This window comes from Danio rerio, chromosome 7, assembly GCF_052040795.2.
Source record: "Danio rerio strain M-AB ecotype USA chromosome 7, GRCz13ab, whole genome shotgun sequence".
NCBI classification, from domain to species: Eukaryota; Metazoa; Chordata; class Actinopteri; order Cypriniformes; family Danionidae; genus Danio; species Danio rerio.
Window position 1 is genome coordinate 46,917,328 of NC_141027.1, and position 22,033 is coordinate 46,939,360.

The 22,033-nt window shown below is 39.8% G+C and overlaps 1 protein-coding gene across 16 annotated transcripts in view; it reads left to right on the top strand.

The window, feature by feature from the left end:
- Positions 1 to 22,033, top strand: part of znf536 (zinc finger protein 536) — a 497,364-nt gene that overhangs the window by 48,067 nt on the left and 427,264 nt on the right. The window lies entirely within an intron of this gene.

Below are 22,033 nucleotides of genomic sequence, written 5' to 3' on the forward strand. Positions count from 1 at the left end.
TGCATAAAACATATGCCTGAGTTATTGTCGGTTCATTTTGCTGTGGCGACCCCTAATAAATCAGGAATTAAGTCGAAGGACAGTGAGTGAGTGTTTAAGCAGAAATAGGCTATAATGTTGTAGTGATTCGTCCACCGAGACGTATTGTACATGCGTGCCTATTAGGGTTGTAACGGTATAAATTTTTTACGGTATGATAATCGTCTAAAACAATACCACGGTTTGACGGTTTCGCGGTATACGGTATTAAATAGTAATTCTCATAGCAAAGACCCTGAAAAGAATAAGAACACGTTTTCTGACTGAACAAAGGTTTTATTTCAACAAACTTTTGAAAGAACCATTTTAATAGAACTATAGAAGTCTTTTATAAAAATAAACTGAAAAATCTCCCATTTTAATAAATTAAATTAGAAGGAATAAACAAGCAAGGTCTTTTAAGATTAGACAAAAATAAACTTAAACTGTCCTTCCTTATAAGCAGGATAAATGGGAGACCAAAAGTGCAATACCAAGTTTATGGCTGTAAACATGTATTTAAAGCGTTGTTTTTTTCAGTCTAGGTTGTGATGAAGAAATGTAAGCATGTTGAGATTTTCAGGACCTTATCTTGACCGCTGAGGTGAGAGAATATGTCCACTTGTACAATGAATAAATAAATAAATAATAAATAATGTGTCAAAGTCCAAATAAACATGGTGCAAATCCTCAGTAAAAAAATAGATATAAATATTTACTATACTATAAATAGTTACATAACGAAACTAGATTCAATATGGAACATCCTTAGGTTTTATGTGCCAGCATGGATATGGTTGTCTGTGGATATGGATTTGGATGTGGTTGTATGCAATGCAGACAAACAGCTGCACCTTCATTTGTGTCTTTTGAAAACAGCAAGAGCAGCAGTTTGTCTTTGCTGTGTCACTGTTTTGTCATGTTTCTGTGCTGCTGTGCATGCAAAAGTACTTAGTATGAGAATTATTTCATGCAAAACTTTTTTTTTTTTGCGTTTTATTTAGCCGCTCAGAAATGTATGCCTATCTCTCATTCCGTGTTGTTCAAAAAGCTCTGTGTTGGTCCACAAACAAAAGTGAAACCTATGCTTATTGGTTGTGATATAGCGAGTTTGAACCAATCTGGGCATGGAGGAGGGACAATGCATCAATGTATCATGTCTGGTTTGTCCGGAGACACAGTGACGAGCGTTTCTTTGTCAAATCAGCGTTGTCAAATTTTGATGACGTAACCGCACTGATTCCGGAGCCTCTGAAAGTCTGCAAATGTTATGTGATACAGCACTGGAAAGCTGATTCTCTTCTTTATGCCAATCTTTGAATTGTATGAATCGGATCAGCGGATCAAAAGTTATTAAACATTTAAGAGCAATACTTATTTTTAGCCGCGGGCGGCTGTCTCGGTCTTTAAGGGTTAAAACCGTTGATATGCAATTTTTCATGGTATGATAATCGTGCACGTTCAAATCGTGGTAAACCGTCATACCGGTATATTGTTACAACCCTAGTGCCTATGGATGAGTCATGTATCTCTTTTATCTTTATCAGAATCAAAATCCAAAACCTGAATATACATACATTTTAAGAAATCACTTAGTTTTAAGTAAATGAAAGAACTATACAAATATGATATCATGATACTAACAGTGTAGTGATTTGGAAAACAGCTACAAAAAATATCTTGTGTTGCCTTATTATTAATCTTGTAAGAATTGAGATATTACAAATATTTTGAATGCGAATGCGGGAAAGAACCAGTTCCCGCTACATTTACATCTGAATCCGCTGAAACTCGACTTCAACCACCCCACCTCACACATATGGTCATGTCAATGTCTGAATGTTTTAAATTAACCCAAGTGACTTTATCTATCATGTTTGATATCATTTGAAATGTCTCAGTGCGACTGGTAGAATGTTCTCATTCTCTCAGAAATAGACATAATCAAAACAATAAATATATAACTTCAGGCATCTTTTGAACCACTGTGAAGGGTGTGACTTCCCCACAGGCAGCACTAAAAGCAAATGCCTTTTGTTATACACACACCCCTTTCCTTGAGGGGATTCTTTTATTACTTGAGGTAAGGTTTGAGAAATGCTCGGCGCGATTCTGTTTACCCAGATCACCCCGTAACATGGAGCATACAGTACGCTCCATGTTATGTATATTTTGAAGTCAGGAATGCATCATTTAATCTTGGATTTATCTTTGATAACTTGATGTCTTTATTGATCGTTTATGAATTGACTGAATGAATTGGCGTAATACACATTGACCTGACTAATAAATTGTTATGTTTTGAATTATTCAAACAGAGTTCGCGTTATTATCTCTAGTAGATTGTGGTAATTTCATAACACCACAAGCCCCTGTACAGGTTAGTAGCGAACTAGAACACGGTAGACGGAACATTGTGGCACGCTATACGATGTCTCTAGAGCCTTGACTAACACATTGGCATTAATTCATGTATACTTAGACTGTAAAAGGATATCTACGGGGATAGACCTTCACCTGTTAAACTTATAATACTATTTAGATAGTATAGTGATTATTCAAAGTTACTAATAGTTTAAGTACGACTGGTCTGCTTAATTCTATAGTAATGATCGTTATATGACTAAATAGCTCTGTCTGATTTAGGAGGTAGCAGACCTATGGGGACCGCATAAAAAATATTCTAATCTGAGTAAGTATGGTTCTGCCGTTTTAGGATAGCGGTCAATCGCCACTGTTTAGTGACCAAGACTGACATGCTTGTGCTTAAGAAATTGTATACTCGGCCGGTACAAGATTCAGGATGTTATAGGAATCCCAATGAACGAGAATAACATAAAATGATGAACCGAAGAGAATATTCAATCATAATCTAAAATAATGTGAAAGGAAACAAAATAACCTTCTCAATGTTTTAAAATTGGAGTCAGATAAAACGAGGATAAATATATTAATATTCTAATTCTAAACCACCTCATACTAAAATTGGAGTCAGATATGAGTTAAGTTTAATATAAATCAACATTGTGCACTGGAAAGACCGAACATGCAGTGAACCTTCATCCACCAGTGGACACCGTCATTGGACCAACTGGCTGGACCCTACAATCTCTTACATTTATACATTTTCTTTGCCGCTGCATCCTCACACTTCATACACCAATATTTTTGAAGATGAAACTTATCATTCCTTTGGATCTGTTTCTGTTTGTGTGGAGCTTATGTGTGTGTGATGAGCTGCAGGTGTTGTGCAATCAGTTCAAGTAATGTAGACTTCTGGGAGATGTAGTTCCAATAGAAGAGTGTCAAAACTCAGCTGAGGTTTTTCTCTGGTGGTGTGGAGGAGATGGAGTGAGAGTCTCACTTCTGACAGAGTCTCTCCTCTGCAAAGGTCCTGAAATTAAGATATTTATGGTTTTTGGAAGTTTTCTGTGTGAACGCGGTCAATGGTTTTCCTCTCATAAACCCTGGGTCATTCTTTCAGGCCTTACCTTTCCCAATTCACAAGGTACTGGAGTATGTTGCCCTTGAATTGAGCAATTCTCAAACCTGGGACTCCTCCTCACTGTCAACTAGGATAGGTGGAGAATTATGGTCAATGAATCCTAGATCTCACTCCAGCTGTTTCAAAAGTGACATACACTCACCAGCCACTTTATTAGGTACACCTGTCCTACTGCTTGTTAACGCAATTTTCTAATCAGCTAATCACATGGCTGCAACTGCATTTAGGCATGTAGACATGGTCAAGACAATCTGCTGCAGTTCAAACCAAGCATCAGAATGGGGAAGAAAGGTGATTTAAGTGACTGTGAATGTCGCATGGTTGTTGGTGTCAGACGGGCTTTTCTAAGTATTTCAGAATCTGCTGATCTACAGGGATTTTCACGCACAACCATCTCTAGTGTTTACAGAGAATGGTCTGAAAAATAGCAAATATTCAGTGAGGAGCAGTTATGTGGGAGCAAATGCCAGATGTCAGCGGAATATGGCCATGCTGGTTCAAGCTGTTAGAAAGGCAACAGTAACTCCAATAACTACTTGTTACAACCGAGGTGTGCAGAAGAGCATCTCTGAATTTACAAAATGTTGAACATTGAGGCAGATGGGCTACAACAGCAGAAGACAACACTGGATGCCACTACTGTCAGCTAAGAACAGGAAACTGAGGTTACAATTCGCACAGGCTCACCAAAATTAGACAATAGAACATTGGAAAAACGTTGCCTGGTCTGATGAGTCTCAATTTGTGCTGCGACATGTGGATGGTAGGGTCAGAATTTGGCATCAACATCAAGAAAGCATGGATCCATCATGTCTTGTATCAACAGTTCAGGCTGCTGGTGGTGTAATGATGTGGAGGATATTTTATTGGCACACTTTGGGCCCATTTGTACTGATTAAGCATTGTGTCAATGCCACAGCCTACCTGAGTGTTGTTGCTAACCATGTCCATCCCTTACATACCATAGTGTATCTTCTTATGGCTACCTGTCATTACACACCATGTCATAAAGTGTGAATCATCTCAGATTCATTTCTTGAACATGACAATGAGTTCACTGTACTCAAATGGCCACAGTCACCAGGCTCCATCCAATAGAGCATCTTTAGAATGTGGTGGAACGGGAGATTCGCATCATGGATGTGCAGCCGACAAATCTGTCAATATGAACCAACATTTTTGAGTAACATTTCCAGTACCTTGTTGAATCTATGCCACAAAGGATTAAGGCAGTTCTGAAGGCAAAAAGGTGGTCCAACCAAGTACTAGTAAGGTGAACCTATTAAAATGGCCAGTGAGTTGTATGAAAAGTAGGAGAAATATGGTGGTTATCAGCCAATTCTAAAGTAAATGAAACCTGAGTAATTTGTAAAATATTTTGAAATGGTTCACATATCTAGAACTGAGTTTCTTGCTGGGGCATCTGAGCAGAACGTCTCTAGTAGATAGCCACACCTGCTAATTCAATGTTTTGATGGGGACGGAGGTTGAATTAAAATTCTTGTCATTTGATTGCTTAATGGAGATAAGTGTGAGCATGATTCCATACATCTTTCCTGTGCTGCCCAACCCAAAGCAGTCAGTGACAATACACATTTAGCCCAATACACAGTCCAGCCCGTTGGCTGCATTTTGAAGAGAATTCTGTGCCTACTCAGCACACATTAGGTATGTCTGTCTGACTAATTTTGACGACGATGATGATGAGGATGAGTTTATGATTTGTCCTTTCTGTTTGCCCATTAGATTGGTCATGGTAACCAGAGGTAAACTGCTGTTGACGTTAGGTTGTTTGACATATGCAGATCACACATGGGATGTAACCTGGTGACCTCTGTTGGATACAGAAACATCAGGAAAGGAGTAGAAACAAAAGATGTTGCAAAAAAATCTCTACCATTTTTGGTGGGAAGCTTGCCTAAGGCTATGAGTTGACAGGACAGGAGAAGCAGTTGATAATGGTAAGGGTTGTAGTGTGACCTTGGGAGATCGGGAGGTTGGTGATGGAACCAGGGTCATTTAGGTACCAGTAGGGGTTGTAGGATACCAGCAGGGAGTTGTCATGTTTAGTCATGTTGCTGGCAATACAGTCCCTGACAAGTTTTATAGTGTACGTGGTCATAATTGGCCATCAGAGTTGGTTACTGAGAAGCTGTAAATTGGTGAAGATACCTGGATGCCCAGAGCTGTGGTTGGCATGAACTTGATGAGCTTGTAAGTTAGAAAAATCCCTGAGTTCATCTTCAAAGACTGTTTCATGGTTTAAGACTCTGGGTTGGAAAGTTGAAAAATTCTGGGAGTGGGGGTGTGGTACTGGGTAACAGGTAATAATAGCACATTCAATGGAGCAATAAATTGGCATTTGAGAGGTTTTATGCTTGCTGAAAGCTTAGGCCAGATTGGAGTATTCACTAGAGATTTTGGGTTTCTTCTATGATGAAGGTGGAAGATACTGTACAGTTGATAGTTGTTGTGATAGCAGTCCTAAGAATGTAGGCTTTCGGGATATGTAGTTAGAATAGGAGAGTGTCAAAACTCAGGTCAGGGTTCATTTGGTGGTGTGGATGATTGGAGCAGGTGTCTTACTTGTAACAATATATTTAGGAGTATATTTCCTCTATACCTTTCTTTCTTTTTTGTCACATCCAAGGCTTACTTGTCCTTTAAGAAGAGACGACAGAAACTTACAGTGTCCCAAACCTTACGAGGGCTCAAAATACATTGCAAACATGAACATGTATGGGAGAATCTGTCTGACTCGTCATAGTCATGTGCCTCTAGTTCCAGAGGTTCTGCCTGCCTGCTAGTATGTTGGGCTTTGAAACTTTCTCACAGTGACATTGGAGGGGACAAGGGCAGCTTTTGTTCATTTTCTTCTTGCCCGCATTTGCCTGCAATAGACAAGACCACATCTGTGTCCTGGCGTCTGCTGGCTTTGATTTTCTCAAATAAATAAAACACTCAAATGTATTATATTTGATTTTGTGTTGTCAAAATTAGTTTTCTCATTCTTTTTAATATTTCATAGTTGTGAAATTTCCAGGATGAAGTTTAAATAGTATTATTCAAATCCATATAATGTCCTGTGTCCTTTTCACATGTTTTTCTATAAAATGAAAAAATAAAAAAATCAACGCATTTTTCTAGATGTTTTACATGTGTAATAGTAATGGTTCTTTAGTACTTGAAGTATCTGGGCTCTGATGTCACTGTTTTCTCTCATCTTCTCTTGTCTTCCCTGTAGTGAGCAGCGTCTCACACACATTGACCTTTGACAGCTATCCTTTGCTCACAGGGCCGTCAGTGGCTTGCTGCAGCTTGGTACCGTGCTACATTAAAGGCTGATGCTGCTTCAGAAAAAAACTGAGTGATAGTGTGTGTGATAGTTCAATGAAGAGCAGGAAAAGGCAGGAGTTTATCAGTTAAATACTGCCTCAAATGCTCCAACACTGCGTTTGTTCATCCTCTGCTCTTATCTCATTTCCTACTTCAGCTTGTACCTCTCTAGTCATCATTTTTCCCCCACTGCTTCCCACTTCTTTCTTTCTTTCTTTCTTTCTTTCTTTCTTTCTTTCTTTCTTTCTTTCTTTCTTTCTTTCTTTCTTTCTTTCTTTCTTTCTTTCTTTCTTTTCCATCCATCCATCCATTCTTCCTTCCTTCCTTCCTTTATATGTACAAATTTATGTTCCTTTCAACAAATCTTCTGCTTTTCCGTCAATGCATGCATCCTACCAACCATCCTTCCTTCCTTCCTTCCTTCCTTCCTTCCATCCATCCATCCATCCATCCATCCATCCATCCATCCATCCATCTTTCTTTCTTTCTTTCTTTCTTTCTTTCTTTCTTTCTTTCTTTCTTTCTTTCTTTCTTTCTTTCTTTCTTTCTTCAGCTTTTCCATCCATCCATCCGTCCATCCATTCATCCATCAGTCTATTCTTCTTTCCTTCCTTCCTTTTTTCTTTCTATGTACAAATTTATTCCTTTCAACAAATCTTCAGCTTTTCCATCCATCCGTCCATCCATCCATCCATCCATCCATCCATCCATCCATCCATCCATCCATCCATCCATCCATCCATTCTTCCTTCCTTCCTTCCTTCCTTCCTTCCTTCCTTCCTTCTTTTTTCTCTTTCTATTTACAAATTTATGTTCCTTTTAACAAATATTCAGCTTTTTTCCATCCATCCATCCATCCATCCATCCATCCATCCATCCATCCATCCATCCATCCATCCATCCATCCATCCATCCATCCATCCATCCTTCCTTCCTTCCTTCCTTCCTTCCTTCCTTCCTTTCTTTCTTTCTTTCTTTCTTTCTTTCTTTCTTTCTTTCTTTCTTTCTTTCTTTCTTTCTTTCTTTCTTTCTTTCTTTCTTTCTTTCTTTCTTTCTTTCTTTCTTTCTTTCTTTCTTTCTTTCTTTCTTTCTTTACCTGAACTCTTTCACACCCCTCTGCCCTTTGTCTGCACAGCTGTCCTGGGGCATTATACCATGTTCAACAGCATGTTACTGCCTTGTTTTATGTTCACCCCCTAGCAACATAGTCAGCGCTCTGGACGGGATAGCGATGCCTGCTGAAATGCTACAGATATAAAAACAGTTACACATGTAGCAACCTAGTGATCTACATTTGTGTTGAGCTATAATAAAATGAGTCCCAAGCTAGATTTTCTCATATGTCAAATATGCAACATTCATTCGATTGTCTTTTTTTTTTTTGTAGTTTTGAAATGCTCAGCTGCGTAGAAGCTTATTTGCATGCAATATGTCTGTCTTCTTTTTTCATCTTTCGTTACCTTTGCACACCGGTTTGCTCTCTCACCCCTCCTTTCTCTCTTTCTCTCTCTACCTCCAAGCTGATCTAATGATTCATGGAGCTACATCGAGCTGCTTGTCGGAGATCAATCATCTTGGTCGGAGCGTTCTGCCGATTGTTTGAGTAGGGGGCCATTAGAGAGAACTGTTTGGAAGTGTTTTGTGAACCTAAGCTGCTTCAAAGGTCAGAGAATCAGAAAAAAACAGAGTCTTTCTGAAAAGTGCTGCAGTGTGTGTGTGTGCGTGAAAGAGAGAGAGGCCTTGTCAGCCTCGTTGTGACTCCGCTGCCCTTTGTTAGTATGAATGCTTAAACAGCTCGCCACGAGCTCAGAACCCGAGATAAATAATTTCCACTGTCTGTCATGCCGATCTGAAATATGCACGGCTACAGCTCGGGCGGAAAGATGAGACAAAAGGAGAGGAGAGGAGAGGTGAGCTGAAAAAGCTGGCATGGAGAGCGGGCGCACATAAGAAGGCTGTTTTATGTGGCTTGTCAATACCTACTAATGAGAATCTCCACTGTGATTTGCATTGTACAGTCTGAATCCAACATATCGCTAACATGTCATAAACTTCTGTGAACGGCGGCTCTTGAAAGTCTCAGAGTTCAGTGCTCGGGAAGTTTGTCAAAGCTGTTATAATTTTTCCAACTTAGTCTTGTTATGTAGGAGCAGCAGTTTCGGCAGTTTCTGAACGTATTGCTGCAGTTTTATACAAAAGAGTCTACTTTAAAGATCATACAGCTTGATGACCTTGCGATTGTGCAATTTGAAACTGATTGCAGAGCCAGATTTGGCATCGCATGCAGTTTTTGGGACAAGTTAGGGAAACTTGTCCATGATTCACATGGAGTTAATGGGTGAAAACGACACAAGACTTCTAACTGATTAAAAGCAGTCAGATGTTTTTGTGATGCAAAGAGCCACTCGTTTTCTCTCTCTCTCTTTTTCCTGAGCAAAGTAAGTGGTGTTTGTCAGCTCGATACTCCAGAAATTAAAAAAGAATTAACCTTTTTTATTCTGCCTCTGTGGGCGCCAAACCTCAGCGTCATGTGTTTGATTGAAGAAGGCATGGCGGAGAATATGTACCCCCACCCTTGAACTTGCAGTGCCCTGGTAAAAAACCGAGGGGGTGGTGGCTGCAGGAAATGTTTACATGTGATAGCTGGTTTAAGACCCAGCAGTTTGCCAGTAATTGGGTAAGCTGGCACAGCGGTGAAGACCTTTTGTTGCACATTCGTCTTGAATCAAAACCACTTTTCCACACCACAAAAGGGGAGCTGAATTGAAATCAGCTGTATTTGGTTGATTTAAGACAGTTTCTATTTCATGGAACCGCATTTAAGGCAGCTGTAGCCTCACCATCGCGCGTCTGCTTGCCAGGCATCTCCACGCTGTCCAAGTCCCATTCACTAAATCATTTTAAGAGACTGAAATGTTTAAATGTCCCCTCAACAATGGAAGAGCTGTCTCACTGTCTATCAGGATTGGACAGCGCGCGCAGTTTATTGAAGTTCCTTATGAAATGAAGACGATCAGTGCTGATAATTATCTTATTTCCTGTTTGGCTGCTTGCTTGAAAAGTTAATGATGCTGCTATTTCAGACTTTTTTTTTTTTTTTCGGTTTATGTTTTTATATTTATTTATTTTTTGCCTCCCAGTTCTTGGGAAGAGAGAAAAGTAGGACGCTCACTTTGCAAGTATTGCACAACCCCACTTTCTTGTTTGTTATTTTTTTTTTCTTAAAGGCACAAATTATTTTAAAAATAAACAAACAAAAAAGCATTTCTCGACTGGAAGAATATTTAATTGTTTTTTGATTACTTAGGATATGGCCATGGGAATTCATAGTTTTAAATATTTAAAGACATGCAATCCTGCATGAAGCCATATTTCAATTGGCGGTTAACTGCATTTTTTTCACGCTCAATAATTATTCTCTGAAAACAGTCTAAAAACATCAAATACATAAATATTTGAATTTCTGTTCAGCGGAGAGCATAAATTAGAGAGAACTCTCAGGGTATCTTTGGTCCTCACAGACATGCACACACACAGACAGCAGAGACACAGAGAGGGAGCCTTTGGCCAGAGGGTGGCAGCAGTGAGTAGCCCTCACCACAGAGGTCTGCCAGTCTGATTATAATTTATGATCCATTTCTATTATAGGTGGGGTGTGCAGAGATAGTTACAGTAATAATTATCAGAGTGAAGCGTTTCCTAGGCAACTGGAATCTTTTTTTTTCCCCTTTCCCATTCATGCGGGCGTAGCAAAAAGTGAATGTCTGTGTGTAACATGACATGACTAGTAGGCCTGTGCTACCGCTATCGCCACTTCAGCTGCTGCGTGTGGTGGTTTCACTTTTTTCTTTTTTTTTCTGCTGCGAGCTTCAGGCAGTACGTAGGCCCCACAGGCCAGAGCTGGACCACACACATGGAGCCTTTTTTCATTATTTTCTTCCTTTTTTTCCTCCTTCTGCTGTTTCTTGCATATTTGCAAAGATTAATGTTTAATATGTCTTTCATGCGAGTACAAATCAAGTAACTTGGCCAACAAAGTTATGATCACACAACCCACTTTTTTTTTTAAGCTAAATTAAAAAAGGAAGTCATGGTGGCGCAGTCGGTAGCTCCACCACCTCACAGCAAGAAGGTTGCAGGTTTGAGCCTCGGCTGGGTCAGTTGGCGTTTCTGTGTGGAGTTTGCATGTTCTCTCCGTGTTTGCGTGGGTTTCCTCCAGGTGCTTTAGTTTCCCCACCTTCCAAAGACATGTGCTATAGATGAATTGTGTAAGCTTAATTGTCCATAGTGTATGTGTGTGAATGAGTGTGTATGGATGTTTTCCAGTGATGGGTTGCAGCTGGAAGGGCATCTGCTGCGTAAAACATATGCTGGATAAGATGGCTGTTCATTCCGCTGTGGCGACCCCAGATTAGTAAAGGGACTAATACGAAAAGAAAATTAATGAATGAATAAACAAATAAAAATATACAAGCCATCGGCGCCAATAGCCTAGTAGTTAGTGCATTGACGCATGACACTGAGGTGCTCGCAGCGACCCGATTTCGATTCCCGTCTTGATGGCCTTTGCTGATCCTTCCCCTATCTCTGCTCCCCACACTTTCCTGTCTCTATATCTCCACTGTCCTATCAATAAAGGTGGAAACCCCTAAAAAAATTAAAATAAATAAAAAATACAAGCCAGCGATTGTTAGAATTTCGTTAAGTAGACCACTCTTTCTAAGCTGCCTTTCCACTGCATATGACATTCGAACATGACTGTTGGAATACGCCCCCTTGTGGTAGGGGCATAGAACTTTCAGTTTTGTCATGCACCGGGCAGAAGCTGGGTTCTTGCGGTGTCCGAAATGAAGAAGTGCAAAAGCAAGAGCCATTATTCTCCGTCCGTTCTCCATGGTTGAATGAATGAGTGAATACTAGAAACTCATAGACTGCTAAAAGTTTTAGTGGGAATGTGGAGACAACATTAGAAAAAAACTATAACTCATTTATAAAAATATATTTTTTAATATAAACTTTTTTATTTAAAAACAAACTAAAAAAAAACAACAACAAAAAAAATCAATTTCTCATCTCATGTGCACAGACCTGTCTGGACAACACTGCAATACATCACATCCGGTCGACTGGTCGCATACGGTCTAGTCACAGGAGTTCAAATATTTCAGCAGATCTGCAGCTCAATTATGATCAGATTTTTACTCATACAGGGATGATTGGAGGATTCTTTCTTTCTTTCTTTCTTTCTTTCTTTCTTTCTTTCAAAAATGCTGTTGCTTCCAACATTTCTTCAAATTTTCCATTCATCCATATTTTCTTTCTTTCAACCAAAATTGTGTTTCTTTCAACAATTCTTCAGATTTTCCATCCATCTATCCATCCATCCATCCATCCATCCATCCATCCATCCATCCATCCATCCATCCATCCATCCATCCATCCATCCATCCATCCATCCATCCATCCATCCATCCATCCATCCTTCTTTCCTTCCTTCCTTCCTTCCTTCCTTCCTTCCTTCCTTCCTTCCTTCCTTCCTTCCTTCCTTCCTTCCTTCCTTCCTTCCTTCCTTCCTTTCCTTCCTTCTTTCCTTCCCAGACTCTTTCTTAAGCCACCTTTCAGAAGTTTCAGTTTTGTTGTGCACCATGGGAGAGAAGCTGGATTCTCACGGTGTCCGAAATAAAGGAGTGCAAAAGCAAGAGCCATTATTCTCTGTCCATTCACCATGGTTAAATGAATGTATGAATGAATGAATACTAGATTCTCATAGATCTCTAAACATTTTGGAGCGAATGTAAAGACAACATAAAAAATTATGTATTTTCTATAAGAAATTTATGAATATAATTGTTTTTTTTTAAATATAGACTTTTTTCTAATTCAAACTAGTATTTCTAATCTCGCGCGCACAGATTTGCTTGGACATCACTGGAATGCATTACATCTGGTTAAGCGGTTTCATACGGTCTAGTCGCAGAAGTTCAAATATTTTACAAGATCTGCAGCTCAAATCGGATCCAAATTTTCTGCATATGGAGATGATCGGAACTCCACACAGCTCCCAGACTACTCTCCATTCTTCACTGGAAATGAATGACTTCCAGTCTGTTGCTTGTTGTTTGTCGCATAGAGTGGAACGGCGGCTTTACGTTCTTTATGACTACAGATATTGCTGTGATTTTTCGGTACTTGTCTGTTTTCTTCAAGTTGGCAGTAGAAGAAGTGTTATCCCTGTCTTCACCTCAGCAGCCACGTCCTCTTGGGTCCTACACAAGCCCCTGCACAATTACAGGACAACCCTAATTCCTTATCATAAAAATCCAATGGTGTAATGTTGGAGGAATTGCCGTGTTGAGGCTAAACAATAGGGCTCGCACACTACGCTTTGTGTCATTAAACTCAGCATGCAAGCTTTGAAGTGTCCCTTAATTCGGCCATGCTGTGCTTCTTCCGCATGAAGTTATTGCAAGGATATGAAGAAAACCAAATGAGTGAGACAGGGAGACAAATAGAGATGTAGCCATCACCTTCACCATCAACCGCTTATTTTTTTTTACAGGTGTACTTCAGAGATTACTTAGACCCATTACCACAGTTATGGTTAGGCGGAGCACCAGAGCAATAGAGAAACAGTGGTTCTCCTGGTACTTCATAGGCAAGCCAGACGGCTGGCTCCGAACCTGAGCAGCACTCCCCTAGGGGCTCTAGTGTTCACATTTACCACAAAAATAATACACACTTGAAAAGTTTGCATTGCCAGGCAGTTGAGGATGTACGCTTAATTTCAGTCACATCATTTGAGTGGGAGGGAAAAATCAGTTAGTGGAGCTGAAACATTGTTTGAGATAAGATTATTTGAGAGGAGTTTTTGCTACTTTGATGTTAAAGACAATTATAGAAATTTGTCTTTTTTCATGCTTTACACACTATCCATGCTCACTTTATGAAAAAAGAGCAGCTTGAACATTCTGCTATGTATCATCTTTAGCAGATCATGTAGGTTTGAAAAGAACTAGCTGTACTTATTTGGATTACTAATTTATGTGTAATTAGACTATGACATATTTTTTTTATTTCTGTCCAAACGGTCTGATTAAAGGTGCAGTAGGTGATCAGCCAAAATGATAGCCATTAGCATAATATCTCTCAAACACAGTCTCTCCCTTGCTATCCAAAGCCACGCCTCCTGATATCATGAACGCTCACATTAAAGATGACAGTAGACAACCCACTAGTTCATGTCATTCACCAGTTAGAAAACTTTACAGTACTTTATATTATTTTACATTTCTGAACAAAAAACTGTATTATATTTAGCACGTTTTCAGTTTTGTAGTAAGCAAAATAATGTTATATTGTGTAATATTTCATGCATGCAAGAATCACTGATCTCACTCTCTCATGTGCATTGTCCTAAAGCAACTACTGGTTACTTAGTGGTTGGCCGGTGGGGTGCAGGAATTACACTTATTACTATTTACATGCTATTTCAGGCCGAATATTCAGAGTAGCGTGGTAAACAGTATCGGGAGTGCATCACAGGATGTCATTGTTTAAAAATCAACCAATGTGAATATAAATCTGACTTAAAGCAGTAAAGCAGGCTAGGCGGAATAGCGCTATCTACTTCTGTTTAGTTGTTATAAATAAGGGTGCTAAATAAGGGTGCTTTCACATCTGTAGTTCGCTTCATTTGGTCCGGACCAAGCACAATAAATGATACTTTGTTGCATTTTCTGCCGTCTTTGGGTCGTTTTCACACCACATTGCTGGCTTTGGTCCGAAATAGTTGAAACGAACCAAAATGCAGTCATCTGACAAAATCCACATCTCTCATTGGCCAGATGTTGTTAGACATATTTCCTAAACTGCTTATTGATTGGTCAGAATTCACGTGCGGGAAAATGCCAGTGAACTCCCGAAGGTAAACAAAACCTTTTACTCTGGAGGGACGACTGCGCTGGCTGATTGTATCCCTGGTTTAGACAAACTATACATTACAAAAATGAAGCGCGGCCTCGGCTGGAAAACAATGTTTAATGCATCGCTCGTCACTTCAGGAGGAGCCGTGAATTAATTTAGCTAAACTGCTACATGGTCATCTTGCAGAAATATTACCAACGATCCATCAGGTAATATTTTCCCCTCTCTCTCTCTCTGTTGGTAAAGTGCTGTCAACAAATATTTTTCCTCCATATCCCATAATGCACAGCGCATCGGCCTACGGCAGCTGAATTAGTCCAAAACACGCAGTACTTTTTGCGGTTGGACCTGTTTTAGTACGGATCATATTCTCACCACAAACGAACCGCTCCAGGGTTCGTTTGAAAGCGTACCAAGACCACCTCTTCAAGCGGGTCTCGGTACTCTTATTTGGTCCGGTTTTGGTGCGCACTTGAGTACGATTGCTGCATTCTCACCTGCCGAAACGAACCGTACCAAAAGGGGAAACGAACTCTAGTGCGATTCAATCAAACTAAATAAGGCAGGTGTGAAAGCACCCTAAAACTACATTATCGATGCTGTAAAAGGTCCCTTATGAAATTAAAAAATAGTGACATCAATCTTTCACCGGAAGATTTAAGTGGCTGAACAACAATCCTGTGCATATAACCCACCTACATCAGTTTTGTGTGACTGAAATAGTTTTAGAAATAAACATTACCTGTCTAAAAGAAATACTGCAGCCATGGTGTCTTCTGTCCTCCAGTGTGCAAAAGTAACTTCAATATTGATTCAGAATTTTAAAAAGTTTTGATTCAGAATTTGTTTTTACTGCTGTCACTCTCTGTCACTCTCTGAAAGTTCAGCTTAATCTGCTAACTGTTTTGGATCATGCTAGCTGGTTTCTAGCTGGTTTAAGATGGTCATTAAGCAGCACAAGCTGCTAGACCAGCTGTTAGACCAACAAACAAACCAGCTACCAGTAGTCATGCCAGATTAAGGTGGATTTTGGAACATAATAGTCAACCCTTTAATGACAAGGGCTTTAATAATATCATATTATTTTATGATTAACATGGCCAAAATAGTTTAGATGCTACTTCTACGACAACAGTTATTTTTATTATTACTATACTATTACAGAGTGGCATGGTCACTCAGCGGCTGGGTCAGTTGGCATTTCTGTGTGGAGTTTGCATGTTCTCTGTGTTCACGTGGGTTTCCTCCACAGTTGAAAGACATGTGCTATAGGTGAATTGAATACGCCAAATTGGCCGTGCTTTATGAGTGTGAATGCGACAGTGTATGGATGTTTCCCAGTGCTGGGTTGTGGTTGGAATGTCATCTGCTGCATAAAACATATGTATATAGATAATTTTCTTAAGTTCAGTTTTTTTTTGCCAAAGAGTTATGCCCAAAAGCATATAAGGGTAGGCAGTGAAAGCGATAGAGTTTTTAACCAATGTGCTGCTGATTGGCACACCATATCTATTTTTGTGTGTGGGCATAATGTCATCTGTCAACTCTTTCAACATGATTTGTGTGGCAGTAGAAGCTTCACAGTAATTTTTTTTTTTTGATGGTGACAACCAATGTTATGTGTATATTTTTAGAAACTATTTTTATTGAATAGTACATTTGAATTATAATCATTTAATTAGTCAATTATTTTATTTATTTACATTTAGTGAACTGCAACCAGTAACTTCATGCTTGCGTTGCTCACACACACCTTATGCATACATATAAGAGACAAGAAATTGAACACCATTCAGTGCCCTGATATACTGACAGTGATGCGCTTTTAATGAACATCTAGATGCTGTACACACTGCTAAAAGTGCCATTTAGATGAATTTGAGCTGCATGCTTTTCTCTTTGTAACATAAACACAACAATGACAAATTTGTGCTGCAGTTAAGGGTACATGCCCAAGCACGGTTGACCCCTAAATACTGGCTCATTGAGTGAGTTGTGTATGCTACGTATACCGTGCCATGGCCTGGTTGGACGAAGTTGACCAGAGCATGGTTTAGTTGGGCTTGGGTGCAGCATGCAGTGTGAGTGCAAAGCATGTCCAAGCTCGAAACTAAAGATACGTTGTCACTTTTAAGGGAGTGTTTCATATGAATGTATAACTCATTCTTGTTAATGCAGGGCTGGAAATGAACCTTTTTGCTTGGTGGCACTGGTGCTCCTAACTTTAAAAATTTAGGCGCATCAGCCAAAATTTAGTCGCACCCACCAATTATGAGCACTGTTACTACAAGTTTTATACAAACATATTTATTGTATTTGAAATCAACACTAATCAAACTAACAAGAAAAAAAAAACCACGCACTGCTTGAATTAATCTGTTAACGGTATAACTGTGCTGTTCTCACAAGTGCTGTCTGATATTGCACTGATGCTTTTGACACATACTGTACCTTATTATATGCATACATGTTAATAACAATACCGGTCTTTTTAGGTGTAAAAAAATAAAGCTTGTTTGCGATCGTGTACGTGTTGTTTAATTTGACATATAGCTGCAGCTTGCACGGCGGACAGCATCTGACTATTATATGAAGGATTAAACATAAGCTCTCGTGCTAGATGTGGCAAACAGTTACCTGAAAACTCCATCCCACAGACTTTTCATAGCGGACTTGAAGCCAATGGAAGTCTTCTACTCTTGGAAAAGTGTAGATGGTGGATTAACATTCAGCACATGATATCTACTAAGATGTGTCATTATTTATAACTTTAGATGCCATGGTTTCTAAAACAAAATCTGTCAGTGTAATCTTCATTCTCATCTTTAGCGCTTTACAGTTTTTCGAGGTAGTAGCTCTCTCTGTCATCCGAAGCCAGAACTCGCTGACTGAGTGATTGACAGCTGATATTAACCAATCATTCGCGTTCAGTACTAGAGCAGTGGTGGGCCAATAAGAAGAGCGCGAAGGCGGGGCAAGCATTGCGAACTTGGATTTGTTTACTGCAGCAAGTTGACATGACAACTGTTTTAAACCATTCCCCGAGCGCTGCGTTTCGCGTTCCAAGTGCAGACAAAGAGCTTAGAGATGCATTCTGCTTGAATGTCTCCCGAATCCGCGCATGTGGTGAACATTTTGCAGTAAAAACTGGTCGCACACAACAATTTTAAGCACTCGCAGATATGCTCCCAAATGTATTTTAAGGTCGCATAGATAAAATTTCAAATTTTATTCATTTCACCAATTTCACCATTCCAAAATGGTCGCAATTTTGAGCCCTGTAATGAATGGAAGCGGTCATAGTTTATCAAAGTAAATCTGTTAATAAAAAAGTTTATAAAAATCTGAGTGTCAAATGCGGTTTATTTGTTTAGGTAAATATTCAGCCATGTGTTTGTGTCCCAAAACGACTCAAAATAATACACAACGATAAAACGAAAGCAATCTCCATTGTACTGAGAATGCTTCTCTTCCTGTTTTCATTTAAACAATCATATTGATGACGTAAGTGTGGTCAGGCTCGGAAAGTTAAAATGCAATGTGTGTCTGTGCATGAGTGGGGAGGGTGATCAATCGTGCCTGGACTCAGTTCAAGGCAAATTGTGCCTGTTGTAAATATGCCCTAAGAATGAAATTATCCTTATTGTTATAGTATTGAAACATTTGCACTGTTCAACATTGTGTTGGCAGACCATTTTTGACCATTTGACTATTTTTGATAGTGTGATTAAAGCATATACTTAAGACTGGATATCAATTCAATTACCAACCACTTTATTATGTACACCTGTCCAACTGCTCGTTAAGGCAAATTTCTAATCAGCTAATCACATGGCAGCAACTCAATGCTTTTAGGCATGTAGACATGGTCAAGACGATCTGCTGCAGTTCAAACCGAGCACCAGAATGGGGAACAAAGGTGATTTAAGTGACTTTAAACGTTGCATGGTTGTTGGTGCCAGACGGGCTTGTCTAACTATTTCAGAAACTGCTGATCTACTGGGATTTTCACACACAACCATCTCTAGGGTTTACAGAGAATGGTCCGAAAAAGAAAATATACAGTGAGCGGCAGATCTGTGGGCACAAATGCCTTGTTGATGCCAGAGGTCAGAGGAGAAGGGCCAGACTGGTTCCAGCTGATAGAAAGGCAACAGTAACTCAAATAACCACATTTTACAACTGAGGTATGCAGAAGAGCATCTCTGAATGCACAAAACGTCCAACCTTGAGGCGGATTGGCTACAGCAGCAGAAGACCACACCGGGTACCACTACTGTCAGCTAAGAACAGGCATCTGAGGCTACAAATCACACAGGCTCACCAAAATTGGACAATAGAAGATTGAAAAATGTGAGTCTCGATTTCTGCTACGACATGTGGATGGTAGGGTCAGAATTCGGCAGCAACAACATGAAAGCATGGATCCATGTAATGGTGGGGGGGATTTTTTTTGGCACACTTTGGGCTCATTAGTACTAATTGAGCATTCTGTCAATGTCACAGCCTGCCTGAGTTTTGTTGCTGACCATGTCTATCCCTTTATGACCACAGTGTACCCATCTTCTGATGGCTACTTCCAGCAGGATAACGTGTCATGTCATAAAGTGTGAATCATCTTAGACTGATTTCATAAACATGACAATGAGTTCACTGTACTAAAATGGCCTCAACAGGCACCAGATCTCAATCTAATAGAGCAACTTTGGGATGTGGTGGAACAGGAGATTCGCATCAAGGATGTGCAGCTGACAAATCTGCAGCAACTGCGTGATGCTATCATGTCCATATGGGCCAAAATCTGTGAGGAATATTTCCAGTACCTTGTTGAATCTAAACCACAAAAGATTAAGGCAGATCTACAGCCAAAAAGGGGTCCAAAAAAAAAAAAAAAAAAAAAAAAAAAAAAAAAAATATATATATATATATATATATATATATATATATATATATATATACACACTGAAAAGGGAGTTCTGTCTGAAATTGGGAGAGAAAACTTTAAAGAAACATTAATTTAGAAATTTAAAACAACATAGAAGTCATTTAATTGTTTATTTGGCTGATTCTTTCAAAAAGGATGATTCATTCAGAGTCTGTTCTTAAATGCGTAAATGTGTCATTGAATCATGGAATTAATTCAAAACAATGAACTAATACAGTAACAAAACATCACTGTGTAGTGTTCAGAAAGATACTGATGATGGTTTATTTATGGTATCATTACCAGTACTATAAGGGCTGGACGATTAATCAAAATGTCTGTACTCTCCAGCTGCTGCTTTTAGTTGGAGCAGCATTTAATACACAGAGCCATAGTTCACTGACAAGCTAGGCAAAAGATCCTGGATGCTTTAATCAGAAATTTTGAAATCAAAGAGAATTATTCTGTGATTTGACAGCTGTCACGTGACTTCGCATTGACCTACGACTCTGTTGTTGCTGATCTGAAAGCACTGTATAGTAATTTCACATAACTTGTGGATTTCAAATAAATAATTATGTTAGATGATAATTGTGTGTTTATTAGTTACGTTGAATCATTAAAGCTTGTTAAATCCTCTGCTCTCTTTGATATTCTCTTATTTGCGTCATATTTTACTTTCTCTGGCCTTTGGAGGAGATTTACCACTGATGTTTTTCTGACAAGATGTGCATGAGAATCACAGCTCTTGCTGAACCACGATTTCAATTTAATTTAAAATAACTGCACAGCCCTAAGCTCTATTGTTTTCCATCAGGATAAAAAGCTACCCACGTTTTCATTGCAAAGAACTGCAAATGCTTTAATTAATTTGTTATTAAGTCACTGTTGATTCATTTTTATTCAATTTTCGATTCATGATTTAAATCCAAGTCTTTTTCTTTACTGAATTAGTCAATCAACCTTACATTTGCAACTGGAGTCAAGTAGCTTGATTCCTGCACATCTGCCTTGGACTAACTACCTGCCACTATAGGTTAAGCCTGGCTTAATCCTGCCAGATCCACATTCAAACACACACATTTGAATGTCATAGTTTGTAGGACATAGCTGACCCCAGCTTCAAAGTTAATGCCAAACAAGACCTTGTGGCCTCAGTCACTCCTGTGTCGCAGCAGGCAGTGTAATGGATCTTCTTCCAGACATCTGACGGGGACTCGGGAGGTGCAGGCTCTGTTTCGCCTTCTGCCCCAGAGCAGATTTTGTGGTGATGATGACGGTGGCTGGCATCAGTACCACTGGGAGTCTGAAACCGGATCTGCTACTCGCAAGGGGTTAAAAGCTGACGGGGCGGGCTCTCAGTACCCCCAGAGTGTGTCATTGATTGAGGCACTTGGCTGATATGTCACCACCAGGCACACAGATGGATGAAAACACAAACAGTGCAGCCGCAAACACCTTAACCGAAGCCTCGCTTATGCACATTTACGCGTGGTGTGTGTTTGTGTGATTGCCCGTGAGTTGTGAAAATCTCTGGATACGACGGCGTAGTGTGTTTTGTCCACACGCTTCCAGTAATCTGTTCCACACAATCCTCAAGTGTCTTCCCTTCTCGTTCTCCCTCGTCCCTCCTCCTCCTCCCTCGCACTGTTTTGCTCTCTCTCATTCCCTTTTCTTTTGCCTCTCTCCACCCTGAAGTGCCCTTTTTAATTGAACAGTCATCTGTCGGCTGTTTTCTCCTTTCCCCTCCTCCCTTCTCCAACATCAGTCCATCCGATGGCTTCAGCCCCTCACTCTCCCCTTCTTTCTCTCTCTCTCTCCTCCATCATGCCATCTGCTTACAGCCCAGTGACTGGCAAGTGCTATGCCATCTCTGTCTACCTCCTTTCATCTGTCCCTCCCTCCCTCTCTGTTGGCATTGTTTGTTTGCATGGGTTGCTGTGCCTTTAAGACCGCTGCCTGCGACTCGGGCCTAATATCATTAATCTGTACAAACTTGGTGTGACAGAAGCAGGAGGCACCGCAGATTGATGACATTTTATTGTTATTGCAGTGCTACTATTAACTGTTCTGCGGTTCTGCTCGCATTTTTTTCCCTCTACCTCCACACGCGCCTGGCAGAGAGAGACCAGGGAAGGGAGAGATTTGCAAATTGAACACACTGCTGGTTTGATACAGAGAAAAACTGATTAATTTAAGTGTAAAATTGCTGTTTTGATGTTATATTTCAGTGGCATTTTTTTGCCAATAAATGCAGCTGAATCATTGCTCTTGTTTTCTCTTAAGGCCTGTTGAAGATTACAGAGACGAGCAAGAAGCACTTCATT